The sequence below is a fragment of the Topomyia yanbarensis genome, chromosome 2 (genome assembly GCF_030247195.1).
Source record: "Topomyia yanbarensis strain Yona2022 chromosome 2, ASM3024719v1, whole genome shotgun sequence".
Lineage (NCBI taxonomy): Eukaryota > Metazoa > Arthropoda > Insecta > Diptera > Culicidae > Topomyia > Topomyia yanbarensis.
In genome coordinates, this window is record NC_080671.1 from 199101428 (window position 1) to 199121717 (window position 20290).

At 37.5% G+C, this 20290-nt stretch overlaps 2 protein-coding genes across 2 annotated transcripts in view; one reads left to right on the forward strand and one right to left on the reverse strand.

Moving 5' to 3' along the window:
* The window catches only part of LOC131682657 (uncharacterized), a 76326-nt gene that overhangs the window by 32922 nt on the left and 23114 nt on the right, over nt 1-20290 (reverse strand). The gene's annotated exons all lie outside the window — the stretch shown is intronic.
* LOC131682650 (ATP-binding cassette sub-family G member 4) overlaps nt 1-20290 on the forward strand; it is a 74719-nt gene that overhangs the window by 26050 nt on the left and 28379 nt on the right. The gene's annotated exons all lie outside the window — the stretch shown is intronic.

The window sequence follows — 20290 nt, forward strand, 5'->3', positions numbered from 1 at the left end:
GAATGTTTTCCAAAAGTCCATAAGTGAAATGTTGCAATCCTGTTTCTGTACATTGTTATCAAGCAGGTTCACCTTTGACCGATTTCCATGCCTTGTGTGTACAGTCGGTCCATGTGCCGCCATAACGGAACGAAAACTATTCAAGCAACCAAAAGTTAATACCTTAATGTACTCTTAAATGTTTTTTAAGTTCTTAGAGAACTTTCAAGCTCTTATTGGGAATTTAGAAATTGCACTGTTCGGAAAATTATTTAAAACGAAAACTTTAGCATCCCTTTCCTATGTGAACTTTTGATTGATTCAGTAATGTTTGCTTGAATTTTTCTAGTAAAACAAATAGCTCAACCCCGCTATACGAAATCACCCTGCGGAAATGTCCATGAGAACAATCGAAAGAAAATGCAAAAAGAAAAAAAAAATTGTCTTTATTAAAATAAATATTTATTTTTTGTTTGCCCCCCCCCCCCTTCAGAAAAAAATTTGTACTTGGACATAATTTTTAAAAAAGATTTGTAATGGCCTTACTCTGCTTTCTTTAAATTTGTCCATTGCAATCATTATTTCATGCGAAGTCGTAGTATGCGACATCGACATTTTTTCTATTTCGTTCTTTAAATTTTGCAACTGTAAAAATAGTCCCGCCATTCATTTATTATCTTGCATTTGGCAAGCAGGGTGGGCACTTGTGACGCATCAGCGAAATTAAATGCATTTCTTTCCATCAAAATAGAAATTCATAATGCATTTTGCGTTGCGTGCCCTACATTCAACAAAACATTTAACAAAGTGGATCAGCGTAGGACGATTGTTAAACAATCTTTTCTGCGAAGGAGTGCAAAGTTGTTGCAAAAATGGAAATTAAATGCATTTTTTCTAATTTGAAGCAAATTTGTAATACATTATGAAAGTGATCTGTCCCTAGGTGGGTACTATTGGAGCTTCAGTTGAAAAAAAATTACTTGATATGATTGCGAGAATTCCATTTTGTGCAATGTGTTCAACAGATGTCGCTAGTACATCGTGAGCGATGATTTTTTTAGAATTTTCTTCAAGCTGGTAACGTCTGTTTGTATGTGCTGCGAAGTCTGTTACCAATTTGGGAAAGGAATTTTACTGCCAAGAATTGTTTTTAGTTACATAGGCGTCAATATTCGTCACGCCGACACACGCCGGCGCGCCGCCGCCGATAGGGTCCAACGGCGTGACGCCGCCAACGCCGGCCAAATATGTCGCTTACGCCGCCGCCGATTAAAAATGAATCGGCGCACACCTCTATTTGGCTAAAAGATACAAACGGAATAACAACAAACAAGTTTTATGAGGCTTGCACATTTGCAGTGTTGCATGTGACCCATAGCTTTATTGCTAGTTGGATTGTTTTCACTGAATTAAGATGGCGTCTCTTTGTTATTCTAGTCTCTTTAAAGTTAACATTCTGCTGATTTTTTTTCAAGAATTTTACTCAAGATAAGTCATTTGCTTCCTGAAACAACATGCAGTACATCACTGAATGCACGTTAAAACCAGAAGTCGCATATGTAACATGTATCAATAGAGGTACGTTTACACGAGCTTGTCCTACGTACTCCTAATGGTGTGAAAAAATACACCTCAACATTCATTTTTTAATGTTGCACCGACTTTCAATAAGCAAGAGACTGGACGGTATGAAGTAATTTTAATATTAACAACCATAGTAGTCAGGGAAGAGCAGCGAGATGAAGCGAGAAAGTTTAGAAAAGTATGGAAAAGGATCATATGAAACAGTTTAGAGTCTCCCGATGACTTGACCCTTTGTATTCTATCGCAAGAGTTTGGGCGTTTTAGCATTTTATCAAATGTAAATCGCCTGAGACGGCGACACATCCGGAAAAGCGTAAAGTGACTTAACACTTTACTTTTTTTCGTAAAAAGACTCCGTTAAACGTGATACTTGAGGGAACTTCTTCATTCTCTCTGTTCGTGTGGTAAGAATTTCTCCGACCAAACTAATGTCTTCATAGCTGGCCACCTTATACAAATCACTCGAAGATTTTTCGTATAATCAAACAACGCATGTCACGCCCCGGGGGCAGACATTTTACTGCATTCCGGAAGCTTTTTGCACAAGCTGCTAAGCAAAGTGCGCAGATCAGGTAGATATAGATTTTTCACTCAACAGCGACTAACACCTCCAAGTCAACATCCAGCACAACCATAAAATCTGCGAAAGATGAATACAACAAGAAACAAACACATCGGTTTCTCGGCGATGGCTGACCCGATTTTCACAAACTTAGTCGCAAATGAAAGGTACAAGGTATTCCCATCGGCTGCAATTGAATTTCATTTTTATCCGACATCTGGTTTCGGAGATACGAGTTGAAGAGTACGGTTACATAGAAAATCTTGTTATAATTTGTCCATATCGGTTACTCGGAATTTTCTGAACCGATTACCACAAACTCAGTCTTAAATGAAAGGCACAACGTTTCCATCGCTGCTATTGAATTTTGTGTGGGTTTGACGTCTAGTTCCTGAATTACAGGATGATGAGTACGATCACGTAGAAAATCCAGATTTCAACGGATACTGCGATGAATCTATAAAGATGATATTTTTTTCCAAAAAGCGACCACAACTGCTTGGATTTATAGTCTAGGTCGCTAACAGTCATTCAAAGTCTCGTTGGCCGCATTGGCCACCATCGCCGGATCTGGCGGCCCTGGCGGAAGTATCCAAACTTAGAATAACAATGACATCGGTTTCTCGGAGATGGCTAAACCGTTTGGACCAAACTTAAATGGTCCAAACCATTTACTACTACTGTGATTAAAATTCATTCTGATCCGACTTACGGTTCCGGTGTTACGGGTTGTGGAATGCGGCCACATAGAAAATTCCGATTCAAACTGATACCACGATGAATATCAAAAGGTAAAAATTTCGCTAAAATGTTTATATGTGTCAAACAATTTGCATTTACAGTTCTAGGCCACTGACGGCCAACCGAAGTCTCCTGATTGACCATCATACACAGTCCCGGAAGTGCCCCGGAAAAGTCGCCACCTTTCAAAATTGGCAAACTCACATTAGTTTATCGAGTATGGTTGGGACGATTTTCATAAATTTAGTCCCAAATGTACGGTATATAATCGCCAAAGATGTCTATAAAATTTCGTACGGATCGGTTATATTGCCTAAATTTGAATAACGAATTATGATGATGATAATTATTGACGTAACGGTCGTTGCAATGATTAACTGCTAAGCTTTTCCAGCTTTAGCAAATGATCATGTGTCCATAAATCTGTACTGAACGGTAGATCGTAATATTCTCTTGGGCATTACCCGCGAGAGCAACTGAGCTGTCAATCGAATAGAATAACGCAAGTTAATAAAAAACAGAATTAAAACAGGTTTTGTTATACACTAGCGACAACAGCATTAATTGCATGAATCTCCTTCTAAGGTTGTCAGTGAAAATCATGGTCTTTTCGCAATTGCAGATCATTGATGGTAATAAACTCATGCGATCGCGGTTGATGCTACGGCGGTACCAAACCCGCGACCGACATACAAGTTGTTAGAATGGCTTGAAAAAGTTGACTTGGCGGCCTGAGAAGTACCGCTTTGGCCGGTGCAGGCGGTATAAAAGCTGACTTTTGAAGGCCGTCTAGTTCATGTGCGATGGTTACTGTATTCAATTTTGATCTATCAATACGGCAATCAACGATCAGGTTGCAGCACATAAGCACCGGATAGTAAGCCCTTAGCGGCATCCACTGACTGGTTTCCAGACACGGGCAGCGAGAAAACGTTTAACCCAGTTATAGTCATTCAACTTTAACTGAACCGGTCGGTAGTGGTGCTGTTCTGGAGGAAGTATGGTTGGCTTTGAACGAGAGACAAAATTAGACGGAAGGTGTGTCCCAAGCGTATGAATTACGAAGTCTTTAATCATATCTAGTCATATGATTGGGATCATTTGTAGTAGAGAAAGATCCAATATAATTTTAACATCACTATGTATGGAATATCATTCTTATATAACTAATATCAAAAGTATTTCAAACGTGCTAGGTAAATCTAACAATCATTAGACGAACGTGATAATTACCCGATAGTGATTCGAAAATAGTAAACCCTGATTAAGCAAACAGATCCGCCTCAATGCAAGCGGAAATACTGAATAAACAGAGCTCAGCAATCATTCAAGAATGACGTTTTATCGAAGTTCTTAATCTTGATTGATCATTGTGTTGCTTTGTGTTATCTGGTGCAAGTATCTGTGCTGATTTTACACTATACACTAGACAAATACACGTGGAAACTCGACGAATATACGAGCCATTCAGTTCAACGATCTGTACTTTGTGATACATTTATGAGCGAGTCGCGGGTCAAAATGTAAGTATTCAGATGCAGATATATGCGAGGTCGTTTTTCATACTCTGGTCGCTTACATGATCTGCAATTAGAAATTTGCCGAAAATGCTTTTTATGGGATTTATTAAATTAATTATGGAATTTGCGTTTCGACCTCGTTTCATCAAATTCCGACACTAACTTAATGGCAGGACTAAGCTAGTGCCAGATTGACGCTACCTCTAAAAGAACGAAAACATTATTTGTGTTTCTAAGCAAACCCCTAATCATACGTGATGTCCCGCTAAGCTTGTTAAGTCAAATCAAGTTTCGATGTCATTAACTATCATCAGCTTAAACAGAACATATTAAAAGAGCTGTAGAAAGTTCAATTGTGGCATTATTATATGTTAATTGTTATATGCAACCATTTTTGAAGCAGAATACTACTAACGTTTCAATATGGGGTCCCGTTTCAAAGTTTCTGCTGAGCTATTTTCCCAGTCTTCAAATGCAAATTCCGTTGCTGATCGTAAACTCTATATTTTTGCACTATCTGATCGGAAATATGTGCACGTATATTGTGTTTGATTCCGTAAAATGTACGATTACTATAAATAACGAAAATAATATATTTTGTGAACGTGGTAATTATCTGCGCTGATTTGTCCGTACAATTCAACCAAGCAGCGAGTGTTGCTAGGACTGCCTCTTTGCCATCCAACGAACTGCGACATACGTATAAAAGCGGCACGTAAAGCGAACCCTACACGAAACAGAAATATTGTCAATAATTATATTGACAAGACTGCTTCAATCCATCAATCCCATTTAAATTCTACAGAATCAATATTTTCAAAATGACCTTGCACCATCAATATATTGATCAATATATGATTTATTGTCAATATTTCTGCTCGTGTAGGGTCCGCTTAAGAGAAAAATCGTTAGTTGTTCGTTCGGTAGTTGGTGTTCGGTCGTGGTGTCCGTTAGGTTTCGCTAGAATGACGAAAAGTAAACGGCGGTCAGGCCGAAGCTCGAAGGCTAGCGGACCGAACGGCAAACGATTGCGTTCCGAAGGAGACAGAATGTCAGCATATTCTACGCATCCCACCAGTGTTGCGAGTGTAGCTAAAATTGCAACAAACCGGATCGAACTAGGTGGATTTGGTGGCTCAGTCCAGGATCTACAAGAGGGCGATCTACAGCTGCCAATCAAAGTCAAGCATTCCCCGATTATGTTAAAGTCAGTGTCGCTCGACAAAATAATGAAGAAGATGAAAGCTCTTGGTGTCACAGTCGAATATAAGATGTAAGGAATCGGAACCAAAGTTATGGTAAACTCCAAAGACGACTATAATAAAGCTACAACATATCTAAAAACAGCAAAACCGAATTCTTCATCCACGATATTGCGGGTGATAAACCATTCAAAGCCGTGATTCGTGGATTGCCAGTAATGAACGTACAGGGAATCGAAAATGAACCGCGTGCCAATTACAAGTTGATGCCAGTCGGTGTTTTTCAAAAGTCTCGGCGAGACAAAACTAAAGCCTTTCGGGACTGCCTCTACTTAGATCACTTTCCAAAGGAGACGGTTTCGCATAACGCACTACAAGCAGTGAGAAGTATTGGTTCAATGGTTGTTCGTTGGGAACCATATCATGGTACCAATCGTGATGTAACTCAGTGTTAACGACGCCTGAACTTCGGCCACGGGACGAGAAATTGTAATGTTAAACCTCGATGCGGAGATTGTCGCCAGCCGCATGCCGCTGCAGACTGCTCGATTGAAGGTGCTGTCAAATATCGCTGTGCCTATTGTAATGTAATTTGTAATTGTAATCGACGCATGGATCGAACCGAACGGGAAGAATATAACATTATCCGGAAGCAAGCATCCAAGAAAACTCAACCATGAAAGAATAAAATGGAAGTACCTTCACTCCCGCCCGCCAACTGCCCTGAGCTGCCTCCAGCTAGGTCCGGGTCGGCGACACCTCAGTCCACGCCAACTGCAAATAACCCATGGGCTCTCTCAGCTGTTTTCGAATAGACCGGTGGGCCTTCAACGAATGCTCCAGACCAGCTATCAACTCCAATGTTTTCGGCAGAGCAACTGATGGAAATCTAATAAGTAAGTATCATAACAGAAACCCATCTTTCTCCTGATATACCATTCTCCATACCCAACTATTCTAGGGTGCGCATGGATCGAAATTAGTCTCGAATCATTGTGAAAAAAGCGTCAAATTTCATGTTCTTCTCCAACCCAGTACAACAGTAATAGAAACAGTAGGTGTTGAGATTGAAACATCTGAAGGGAAACTTAAAATCATCGCTGCTTACTGCCCTCGTCAATGTTTTATGAGCAATGGCTCGTCAAGGTAATTTAAAAACGACTTGTCAAAGCTCACGAGAACGAATACCAAATTTATTATTGGAGGTTACCTGAATGCTAAACATGATCTTTGGAGAAATAACCGAAAAAATCAAAACGGCAACTTGACTACTACTGTGTCCACATTCCTGATGAACCGACCTATCGAAATCCCACCACTCTGGACATTTTTTTGTCCAATGTAGACATCTCCAAGCCCTAAACCTTCTCCGAGCTCAGCTCCGATCACTTCCCTGTAGTGTGTGAGTTTTCTGAAAAGGTTAAAGGACTGCGATCCAACAAAGAAAAGATTACCATAGAGTGAACTGGGAGGCCTTCTAAAGAATAGTCGACTCGATTGGATGAAAATCCAGTTCTTAACAACACAGAAGACATTGATAGATGCCTGGCTGGTTTCCATTGACCCCTTTTTTACAATGGAGAAGACGTATTCGTCCTAACCCAGTACACGTGCTATTGGTTGGTGTCGAAGCTACCACACGGGGTGTACTGGGGGCGTGTCGGGCTCGAATGGTGACGCTGCCATTAATGCCGACTAAACTCCATTGGGCTCCGCCATCGTTCCCCCCAGGAACTACCTCTCGGTATTACTTCTGGAGGGATGGCTGTACTTGATGTACTCATTCACTCTCACTCACGCGTTCATATGTCCTGTATGAGGCTTAAGGTGCTCTCTCCATTGACCCCTGGAGGAAGCAGATAGGTCCTGCATCCGGGAAGTACCAGTGAAGGCTACTTTCATCCCAATCGACGGTGACACCAAATACTATATTTGCCTGAGAAACATCTACAGGCGTCAATTCCAGAGAACGGGTGACCTGAATGAAAAACAACTCGTATCAGATCTCAATGTTGTAATCAAAGCTAGAATAGACCGTCTCAAAAACCAAAATTTTGGAAACGTAATCCAGAACTTTACGGCCATTCTGGAAAGTCGCTAAGGTACTCAAGTCTCGTCCCAAGCCAATTCCACCGCTAAAGAAGGATGCGAAGCTACATGTTTCTCCCCTCGAAAAGGCCAACATCATTGGCGATCATTTTGTGCGATCACATAACCTCGGTAGCAACATCCAAAGCCCGCTCGAAACATTGGTTGAGGAGAAAGCTCGCAGTTTAAACGAATAAGTCGGCGTTGTGCCTCAAAACCAGCTCGTGACAGTAGAACAAGTTCGCTCAACTATCAGGAATATGAAAAACATGAAGACACCTGGGTTCGATGGGATTTTTAATCTTATTCTAAAAAATTCTAGCCAAAGAACTCTTACTTTCCTAACGAAGGTGATCAACAATTGCTTAATACTTCAGTACTTACCTTCCATCTGGAAAATGGCCGAAATCGTCTGGATCCTCAAACCCGGGAAAGATCCCACGATATCCGCGAGCTACACACCCATCAGATCGCCTCCTAGTATTCTTGAACAATAACAACATCGTTCTACCTGAACAATTTGGCTTTAGGAGAGGTCATTGAACGTTACACCAGCTGCTAAGAGTCATAAACATATTCCGAAGAAACAAAGCCGTCTCCAAATCAACGGCCATGGCGCTACAAGATGTCGAAAAAGTATTCGATAATGTGTGGCACGACGGGCTGATATATAAGCTTTGTGAGTTCAATGTTCCGGTCTATCTAACGAAAATTATCCACAATTACCTGCAAGATATAACCTTTAAGGTCTCTCTGCAGGGAGCCGTCTCCGATTCTTTCCAAATACCGGCTGGTGTGTCCCAAGGTAGCCTCCTTGAGCCAATATTGTACAGCCTGTTCACGTCAGACATACCTGCCCCCCCCCCATGGCTGTCACTATTTGCGGATGACACTGCCATACTAGTGAAAAGACGACAACTTCGAGAGCTCAGGAGGAAATTACAACGATGTCTGGACATTCTGGTAAAATATACAAACACCCAAACCCAGACGATCATGTTCAAGCGCCGACAAACCACCACCAAACTGGATCCTCCAGACGACTGCAAAGTGTCGCTTGGAGGCGTCCAAATAAACTGGTCCACCGAAGCAATATACCTTGGACTATTAATAGATTCCAAACTCATCTTCCGCTAAGACATTGAGAAAGTGCAGTCCAGATGTTCTCTCCTCGTGAAAAGCCTCTACCCCAACATCAACCGGCGTTCCAAGCTCTCCGGATGCAACAAGTTGGCAGTGTTTAAGCAGATAATCACCAGTGATGGATTACGCTATTCCGGTGTGGCAGACTTGTGCAGCCACCCATAAGAACAAATTGGAAGTGCCGCAAAACAAAAAACTAAAAATGAATTTGAACCTACCGTTTGATACCTGGACTTACCTAGTCCACAGGCTAGCTAACATAGGAACTTTTATTCAAAGAGCAATAAAAATAACAAATAAATTTAAGGAAAAATTCCAAATATCAGAACATATGCTTATTCGTAGACTATACTAGGATTAGAAATATTATATATTAAGGTTTACGTTAAGAATTTAAAAACAAACAAATTCCTCCAATTCGGCAAGTCTATAACAAAAACATCATAACCAAAAACAAACAAAATACGCAAGAATTATCAAAGACCCATTGCATGTACCTATACAAATAGAAACCAATAAAACAAATTTAAACTGTTAAAAATAAATCGTCAGTTTGCTTTCTGACCTCCTAGTAGTTGCTACGTTTCGTCAGCTTGAAGCAATAGACATCATTTCAATGATGTACTGTTTCGCCAGTTTCATGCATACAATGATCACAGACCACATAAAAAACAGAACGCTCTTTCTTTCGGAGCTAAATAAACTAATTTCAAAGTGTTCACGGGTGATGGGGTGGTTGGGTGCGAGAGACCTCGCTCGCTTGCTCTTTCAATGATGTGTGGCGTTCTCAAATAAATTCACCACGGCGAGTGGTTAGTTTTCTTCTGGCAAGCGGCCGTGCGGGTGCGATTGACGATTTGATTAGTACTGGCTGTAGCATTGTGGTATCAGGTATTGTGTGAAGGAGATCATGTTGGTTTATTGAATACTGATATGTAGAAGCTTCTGCTGATGGTTTGATAATCGGGGTAAACTGGGAAAACGTTTCACATATCATCGTATATGCTGCTATGAACAGTTTTATAACGATCCGTAGAGCCAGATTAAGTGAATAAAATGTGCATAACACGATTTTACTTATTATGATTGCGAATTTCACTGCTCAACAAGTGAAATGCTCCGTTAAAAGTAATATCCTGGTACTACATTTATTCATAGAGGCATTCGCCTTAACTCTCTAATGCTGACATTTCAAGCGTTTCCCTGTCTTTTAACTCTGGAGTGAGTTCAACTTCTAGTGAGTCCAAAAAGTATTTGTTATCCGATTTGGCCTTCAATTTATTTTATTTGTGCATGCTTTGCTTTAAAGCTTTAAAGTGGCCTATTTCTAAAAATAAGCAGCTAGAGGATTGCATTTTGACACCAATATATACACTACCGGTAAAAACTTTAAGTTCACCCTTCAATGTAAAAGTAATGTTCAAAAAGCTGTGGTTTTCTTCATTTATTGTTATTAATTATAATTATTTAAACAGATTTTTCGACCCATTTCTCTACGATACACACAAAAAATTGTACTTTTTTCACTTTGCAATAATGAGATGATAATCTTCGAAATGGTTCAATTTGAATAGATATTTCTTTCGACAGTTACGATTTAAAATATAAAATCTCTACTTGCTTTTTAACCCTCAAAAAGGCAACCGGGTCTCAGAGGCCCGGCACGTTACAATTTTTTAGTTACAAAAAAATGTGTATGCAGTATAAGCTTGGGCATGGAAATTTTGATAAGTAGCTTTGAAATCTTTAACAAAAATAAAGAATTGTGAAATTTTCATCTATGGAGTGATGCGCAGCTATGTTTGAATTTTTTACATGCACAAAAAGGCAAGCCGGGCCTGGCAGGCCCGGTGTACATGCAATATTTACTAGGAATACCACGGGTTTTATACATTAATATTTATCTGAAAAAAACATTTTGATGAGTTCTTCTTCATATTAGCAGGAATTTTTTTCATGTTTTGATTGATTTCATCTTTTTACCTTTTCTTATAAGAAAAAATTATTGAAAGTTTGAGCGAATTCTATACATTTCTTTTATAAGAAATGTAAAAATAGCATACGATAATGACGTGTGTCATATTTTTTTGGGTAAATACTTTTATTTTACCCACTGGGGTCTACTTGACAATTATTTCGATGCAACATAACCTAACTCTGTCGTTATTGTCTATTTTTGTTGTCTATTCTTTGTGTTATAGTTGTCGTAATTATTCAAATTGTAGGATCTAAAAGCAACAAAAAATTGAAATGGCTATAAGACGATATGCCCATGTTTTCAATCGTCTCAAAGAATCTGAAATAATGGAAGAAATTCGAGCAAATTCAACAGCAAACGATTCCGAAACTGATTTGCAAAGCGAGGAAGAAGATGTGAATGATATTGCTTCCGACGATGAATCTGATGCAGAAAAATATGAATATGTACTCCGGTTATGCATCAGAAGAAATTAATAGCAACCCAGAAACATTTATTGGTCGTGTTCAAACGAAATGGAGCTCAGAACCAATCGACAGTCGACGTGATCTTCCGAGTACTAACCTTTTGGAAAAAAAATTTGACCTTTTTACATCCATCGCCTTATACGCTGAAATCGGGATTTGCTGCGTGTTCGTACTCATCATCCTGTAGTTCCGGAACCGGAAGTCGGATCATTTAGAAATTCAACAGCAGCCAATGGGAATGCTGTACCTTTCATTTGAAACCAAGTTTGTAAAAATCGGTAAAGAATTCGCTGAGAAATAGGTATGAAATTATCTTAGGAACTTGGTAAGTTCCCCCGGGGCATCAAGAACCGCCATAGCTGGCCAATGTGGTCGAAGTGCCTTCGGTGGGTCATTAATGATCTAGACATGCAAAGCCAAGTAATGTTGCGCATATTTTAATATATATTGCATCATTTGGACATCATGGTGGTATCAGTTTCTATGGAAATTTGCTGTGTGATTGTACTCTTCAACACGTAACTCCAGAACCGAAAGTCGGATCAATAAAAAAATCAATAGCGACCGATGGGAAGGCTGCACCTTTCATTTGAGACTAAATTTGTACAAATCGGTCCAGCCAGCTCAGAGAAAAATCGGTGAGATTGTTTGCCACATACATACATCCATACATACACACACATACAGACATTTTACGATCTCGACGAACTGAGTCGAATGGTATAAGAGATTTGGCCTTGCGGGTCTCGGTTAAAAAGTCGAAATTTCGACCGATTGCATAACCTTTCTATATGAGAACGGCAAAAAGGAGCTTGAATTTAGACGGGCCTGAGGGGCCCGGCTTGCTCTTTAATGTTAGGATTTTAGCTTGCCTTCACAAGGGTTAATATAGAAAAATATAAAAAACGATTTGGAATATAATTATGTAAAATTAAAAAACCTATTTTAATCCACCTAGCGGTGCAATCGTGCCTTTTTCAATCATGAATCACGAGAATGTGTGCGTTGTTTATATTCATTAAAAGCTTTTAAATGCATATATTACATTTTATTATTATACATCACATGACAACTATATACAGGAAAATAAATCATTATTCGAGTTCCAAAATTTTGTAAAAGAAAAAACAGCCACGGTAATATTGAACTGAAATATCGGTTTGAATCGGAGTTTTCTATGTGATCGCACTCCACAACCCGTAACTCCGGAGCTGGAAGTCGGATGGAGATGGAATTTAATATCAGTTTCCGGGGACGCAACACCTTTCATTTGAGACTAAGTTGATCAAATCGGTCTAGCCATTTTCGAGAAACCAATATAACCGTTATTCTGAATTTGGATGCTTCCGGATACGTCGATGGTGGCCAGTGTGGCCAAAGAGACCTTGAATGACTGTTGGTGACCTAGATCTACAAATTCAACAGTTGTGTTGACATTTTGGAAAAAAATTTCACCTTTTTACATTCATCGCAGAATTCGTTAGAATCGGGATTTGCTGCGTGATCGTATGTATCACCCTGTAATTCAGGAACCAGAACGCGGATCCACACAAAATTCAACAGCAGCTGATGGACCTTTCCTTTAAAATCAAGTTTGTCAAAATCGGTTCAGAAAATTCCGAGAAACCGTTGTGGACAAATCAACAAATTTTGTTTTGTAACCATACTCTTCAACTCGTAATCCGGAACAAGATGTTGGTTGAAAATGAAATTCAATAGCAACCAATATTGTACCTTTCATTTGAATCTTAGTTTGTAAAAATCGGTTCAGCCATCTCCGAGAAACCGATGTGTACATTTTGTTAACAAATCCGCACATTCACACACATACACACATACATACATACATACATACATACATACACACAGATATTTTGCGATCTCGGCGAACTGAGTCGAATGTTATGAGACTCGGCCCTCCGGGCCTCGGTTAGAATGTTGGTTTTTGGAGCAATTGCATAACCTTTCTATATGAAAAAGGCAAAAGAATAATATTTAATTAGCTTAATCAGCATGAGTTCAATGTTATCTTCATCTGATTATAATTTGGAAAGGTTGGTGGAATGGGTTTGAGCGTGTAGGGAATGGAGGTTAGTAGAGTGGGAGTGGAGGATGCGTCAGAAATCCTTCATCTTATTTCGGTATACGGGGTGGATGAAGGAAATGCGTGAGGGTAGTCCAAGAGGAGGGGTGATGAAGGAGGGAGGTGTAAGGGCAAGGGGGGGGGGGGAGGCGTGTCGACGCAATACTCAACTGCATATTTTGCCTTCCATTTGAGACTTGGTTTGAGAAAGTCGGTTCAGTCATGACCGATGAACCGATATGACTTTAATTGTGGAATATGCCCGGAATTCCGGACTCCCGTAATCGTCGATAGTGCACAATATATTCAAAGAATGTTTGATTGGCAATCAGTGATCTAGATCTGCGATTAGAAGTAATTTGGTGACCATTTCAATAGTTTCTAGCCTCTGAGGTATTATGATTCTACCGATTTGTATGGGAAATTCCAGTGTATCCTTACTAACATCCCTGTAACTCCGGAAGCAAGAGTCAGAACCGAATGAAATTCAGCAGCAGTCAATGGCATTACTGTATATTTCATTTGAAATCAGGTTTGTAAAAATCGGTAAAGAATTCGTTGTGGAATGGGTGTTATATTAGCTTAGGAACATGGCGGGTACCCCGGGGGCGTCATGAACCGTCATAGGTGGCCAATGGGGTCAAAGCTGCTTTGATTGATCAATAGTGATCCAGACCCGCAAACTAGAGTAATTTTACATCAATTTTAATATGTTTTGCATCATTTGAACATCATGGTCACGGTGTCTTTTTTTAACAACTTTATGCAAAAAAATTCAGCATCTCTGAAACTTCAGGATATGAAAGAATGGGCTTTCCTCTTTCATTTGAAACCAAAATCAAAATAATCCGTCGGGGGGTCTAGAGCAACTTTTTTTTGAAGTTTTTTTTTCGTGAAAACATAGATTTTACAATGGAACTAGTTCATATTTCTGCCCCTAGATGGTGTTTTAGACATTCGAACAACACTAAAAGTGAGAATCTGATAGATTATTTAATTGTCTACCACTTTGTTACCAACTAAAAACCGATTTGAAATTATCCCGAAAAGTAGTTTAATATTTTAACGAATTCTAAGTCTAAGTTAGTTTCACAGAAGACCTAGTGGTTTGTTAATTCACAAGCACTTTTTTATTTGCCAAATAGTTGTGTTTAGTTCAATAGTGAATTCAGCGGAATTTGAGAGCTTGGAAAGTCATCTTTTAGCTGAAAATTATAATTCCCTGATACAGGGCACCATTCATATTTTTGGAATGAGAAGTTTTTGATAAGTGTTGACCAAACTAGTATGATATTAATATTCTTTTTCATGATGGTAAGTGATTCCTCCCGCAGAAACAGCCTTTTCAATTATGTATGCTATCTTTTTCATTTTTTTCGATTGTTCTCAGGGATGACTGATAACTATTCTTACATGAATCACCTACTCTGTTAGCATCTTCGTATAAAATTGACTTGTCCTGAACTTCAACCTTTATATTTGAACAAACTCAATGAAACTTTTAACGCACCATAGCAATATTTCGCGGATTTCATTGCAACGCTTGGTTCAAAACGCTGATTATCCGTTTTCAAAATTAACTCAATGTGACAAACAGTGAACAAAAAACTTTGAGTTTTTGGATCAAGATAATTTTTTTTGGGATATATTCTAGGATTTCTATGTATATAAGGTTATTGTTGTACTCAAATCATATTTTGTTTTCAAAAGTAATACATATCGCATAATCTAGGATCAATTTAGTAACGATATCTCGAATAATTGATAGGAAATGGCCGTAAAATCCAATTGCCACAATATGCTTTGCGGAGAAAATTTGAATAAATCATTTCACACTAGCCACTAATTTGGACAGTTACTGCTGTGGTTTGCGTTAAACTAGAAACGGTGTGTCCCAACATTTCGTCTTGAATGGAATTATAATAGCTGACTTAAGCGATCATAACCTAAATTATACGATGTATGGTCCTTTCTAAAACACCCGTGTAACAAAACATAAATGTAAGCAAACCCTTGTAACCAAGCAATACCTTCCGATGAATGGTAGTCCCTTCAAAGCTATCGGGAAAGATTACAAACCAAAAGCACAAATAGTTTTCTGATTCTGTCAAACATCCTAATTTTCAGAAGTTCAATTAGAATTGTCAACGTAATGAATCCCGTCTAATATTTTTATGCCACTAAACCCAATTTTTTTTTTTGGTAGTATAATAAGTGCGAGAAAACATATTTCCAAACCACTAGGCCTCGTGTGAAACTATCTAAGATATAACTTTGTTAAAATCTTAAACAACTTTTCCGGATGATTTCAGATCAGTTTTTAGTGGTCAACAAACTTGTAGACAATTAAATTTTCTATCAAATTCTTACTTTTAGTGTTGTTCGAATGTATAAAGCACCATCTAGGGACAGAAATATGAACTATCTCCAGTAGTAAAACCTATATTGTTACGAAAAAAACTTCAAAAAAAAAAGTTGCTCTGGACCCCCCGACGGATTATTTTGATCTTAGTTTCAAATGAAAGGGGAAAGCCCATTCTTTCATATTCCGGAGTTTCAGAGATGCTGAATTTTTTTGCATAAAATTGTTCTAATAAATACACCGTGTGGTGGTACCAGTTTATATGGGAATTTGCTGTGTGACCGCACTCTTCAACCCGTAACTCCGGAACCGGAAGTCGGATCAACTAAAAATTCAATAGCAGCTTATGGGAGCGTTATACCTTTCAGATGAAACTAAGTTTGCGAAAATCGGTTTAGCCATCTCTGAGAAAATTTTGTGAATTTAAATGACACACACACACATACACACACATACATACACACACAGACATTTGCCGATCTCGACGAACTGAATCGAATGGTGTATGACACTCGGCCCTCCGGGCCTCGGTTAAAAAGTCGATTTTTACAGTGATTGCATAGCCTTTCTTTATATGAGAAAGGCAAAAAGCAAGTGAACTTAAACTTTTGACCGGTAGTGTAGGGGAACATGGGGAGACTTGACCAGGTTTTCAGCTAAAACTGCATAAATCTCTAAAAAAGCCTTCAATCCCACAAAAATCATCCAGATATAATGCGCAAAGTTATTGCGCGTCTTCATGATTTTTTGCAGAATTTTTAATTTAATTTTTGAAAAGTTACAAAAGTTTTTCTGTGATCGTTTTTTTCTGGTCAAGTCTCCTCATTGCGGGGAGACTTGACCAAGGCGTGGGGAGACTTGACCAAGAGAATTTTGAAAAATCATAACAAAAAATAATGACATAAAACATACTGTAATTATTTTTCCCTATTGTCGAGATCCTTAGGTAGCAGTAAAAAATATAAAAGAGTTGCATTTGATAAATTTTGATTTTTTTAAATGCATTTCTTTTTAAGGATTAACTGTACTACTTGCATTGCATGTTCACACGTCACGAAACCAGTCCCACTATTGCTAACTTTGCTTACAAATTTTAAAATATAAAGACTTATGTTTGTGGAGGGATTTTTTTATGGTGTGATTAACATTAACAGTAGGTACCAAAGCATAATAAATATTAGGAATTTTGAATTTTTCTTCAGCTGATCGCCACTTCGTCAAGTATCCCCATAAAATCTTGGTCAAGTCTCCCCAACATTAGTTATTGCGTTCAATTTTCACTGTTTAACAAGGATTAAGATGGTATATTAGTCCTTTAATAGTAATTAGTAGTCGAGTAGATATGTCCATACAAAGTTTGATGAAAAATTACATCATTTAATGCAAATTTATTAATCACGTAATATTTTCTGCAAGGAAAGGATTTTTTACTCCAAACTTTCAAAATTACCTTAAGGGATCGAAACAAGTATAAAAATATTTTTGAAAAAAAATTAAGAATCGAATAGGAGACGCCATAGCCGAAAATAGAATTTTTTGCTTGGTCAAGTCTCCCCATGTTCCCCTATGTATATAAAATATATGAATACTAGAAATACCTAATAGCTGATTTTATTGCAACCGTGAAGAAGATAGTAAAAATTGCAAAATTCGAATTACCAACCTAAGTGTATTCTACATCACTTCGGTTATGTCTCTGACATAACCTACCCATCTCTTTTCTTTCAATTTCAATGATCAGTGTGGTTCAAAAAATTCTTTTTATGGCGGTTGTGTACAATCGGGAGTTTAAAATAACTTGTCGACAATGTATTCCGGTAAAATATAACTTTTTCTGAAAAAAACGTTGGATTATCTTAAACACATTGAAGGCATCATTGATACACTATTTGGGAACAGAATCGATAGAATCCCTTAACTCTAACACTATTGATTTTTCAGGATGCTAGTATTTGTTTAAAAACATAGCTAGTCGGCTTAACTGTTTTCACGTATAGTAAAACTTAAAAATATAATTTATTGTTGTTAAAAAATGGTACTCTAATGGAATTCAATATTTATTTTCCAACAGTGAAAAAGGAAAGATTAAATTTAATCCGGCCCAAAAATGAATCGGTAATACTCTTTGCATTTTGTGTGGGTCATACTGTAGCTCGAATCAAAGAAGCTACTGTAATTATTCATAATTTCAATCGTATTTTGGCAATAAAAATAATAATTTATTTTTATTGCCAAAATACGATTTAAATTATGAATAATTACAGTAGCTTCTTTGATTTGCTATATCTCCTTTGTCAGATAAGTAATGCATATATAGTTTCAGATACGTTCAGTATCAGCGGCACTACAGCAAATTTGGTTTAATTTTGTCTATGAATCGCTACCAAGTTTGTGACACCTCCCAAGTAACAATTGAAATGCTTGAAGGATTTACCATTGTTTTATCTTGATTTTAAAAGGAAACCGTCGAAGCCGCTGATTTTATTATGGTTTTAAATAGCTATCATTAGAATAGCTCTGTAAGTACTCTATAAAACATTGTTATGACTTCAACAATATAACTTGAACTTTTAAATTTGGTTTTGTAGTTGTAAAAAGGTTCTGTGCACTATTTTAAACCTAGAATAAAGCTAGCATAAAACAAGCAATCAAGTCATAAGACAGTTTGATTGTAGACTATTGCAAACCTTGAAATTGACCGATTTCTTTAATAAAACCTATTCAAAACAATTATTCTAACGCAAGGTATAATATGCATTACAGCGTTATTATGATTGTCAAGATAAAATAAATAAATGGTGGGAGTTGGTATTTTGTGAGTGTGAATCGAGTCCTTACCTTGGCGCAGCCCCAAAAAATAAGTGAAATGGTGGGAGCTTTTATACTGATGCAGTTGTCAAACTTGAGGGTGAAATAGAATGGAATTTAGTGAATAAATTTTACGATTTGGTGGACATACATAAGAAATGCTGGATACATATAGCGTCAGCAAATTAAAAAGACGAATATATGATACCAGGACTAGCGATCTTAAATAATAAGGTAACTTTAGCATTTATTAGTAGAATAGTAAATATTATTTACCGATGCAAAAAATTACAATATTTGAATAATTCACGTATTGAATTAGGGCGATGGAGCTTAAATTCTGTGTCTGTGGAGATTACGGTTGTATTTACTATTTTTATTTATATTCTACGAAAATTAAAGCAGGTGGCCATTTCACATTATCAGCCTTTTTGCTAGACATTTCACCCGCAGAGGTTAGATTCGTTGACCTGTTAATTCAACTTTACAAATTATTTGTTTTGTTATTTCACCTACACAATATTAAAAAAAAAGTCACTAAATTTCTTTGGCGTTAGTTGCATCGAAAAGCATAAAAATCAACGCAGAGTTTAGTGAGGCTATTACACAAAAGTTCCGCTCGTTACTCGTTTTATTTTATGATCGACGAAAATAGATTGTCTGTTCAAAATAAAGCGAATTTTTTCCTATCTGTTTGGAAAAACTTCGTTGCTAATTCTCAGCGAACAAAACAATTTCATGGATAGTACTACAATTCTGCACTTACAATTCTTCTTCGAAATGGAAAGTGTGGTATTTTTCAGTTCTATTCCTAAGGAGCCAACCGGATCTCTAAAGTTGAATCAGTTAATACCACAATGCTTCCTACATGAGATTCCAAAACATGATGCTCCGTTCACATGAATACGGAAGTTTCCTGCTAATTTGGTTACTTCAAATTTACTTTAAATTTATCATGACATTTACTAGAAAGACATTACATTGTGTGACATTTGCTATAGCTGTCAACAAATCAAATATTTGACGGCGGTCTCAGCAACAGCCTGCCATTTTAGAATATAGTTTAAAATAGTAGTTTCGATACATGTTACAGTATTAGCTGTAAGTGCGGAATGTATAACCATTGTATCTATATTGATATTTTATGCTACTCAAAACGAAAAATGTATCGTAATCGCTTTGTTTTCCTTTAATAACTCAAGTTTGACAACCGCTGCATACAAAAAACGCCTACCTTTTTATCTACCATCTTGGTCGAAGCCAATGTCAAAATAATTATAATCTGCAAGCAGCGATACAGCTCAACATAAAACATGTCGATCGTAACATAGCAACAAAAGCGCTATGGTAAACACACTAGCTATATGACTTGTTATGTTATAGCAAACTCAGGAGGACATGTCATATTGAAGTATTTTTAGGTATATCAAGTTTTGTTGGGAATAAATGTCGTCTGATACAAAAATTCATGCAAACACAAAAAACACAAATTAAAATTTCTCAAATACATGCTTATTACTTCGTTTGATTGAGAATTATACGTTTCAAGGCGTCTACTGAGTAAAAAGTAACTTTCAACAAAATGTTGCATTTTTAGTCAGAATTTGGTAGAGTGTTATTTTAATTCTAGCATTTTAAATATCATAGAAAACCCATTTTTGTCCGAATTCATGAGGCGCATTTAATCTGCGTAACTTTTGTATTATACTTCACCGTAAATATTTAACGGCATGCCTAGAAAACAAGTAAAAATGGGTCATAAACAAGAATAAA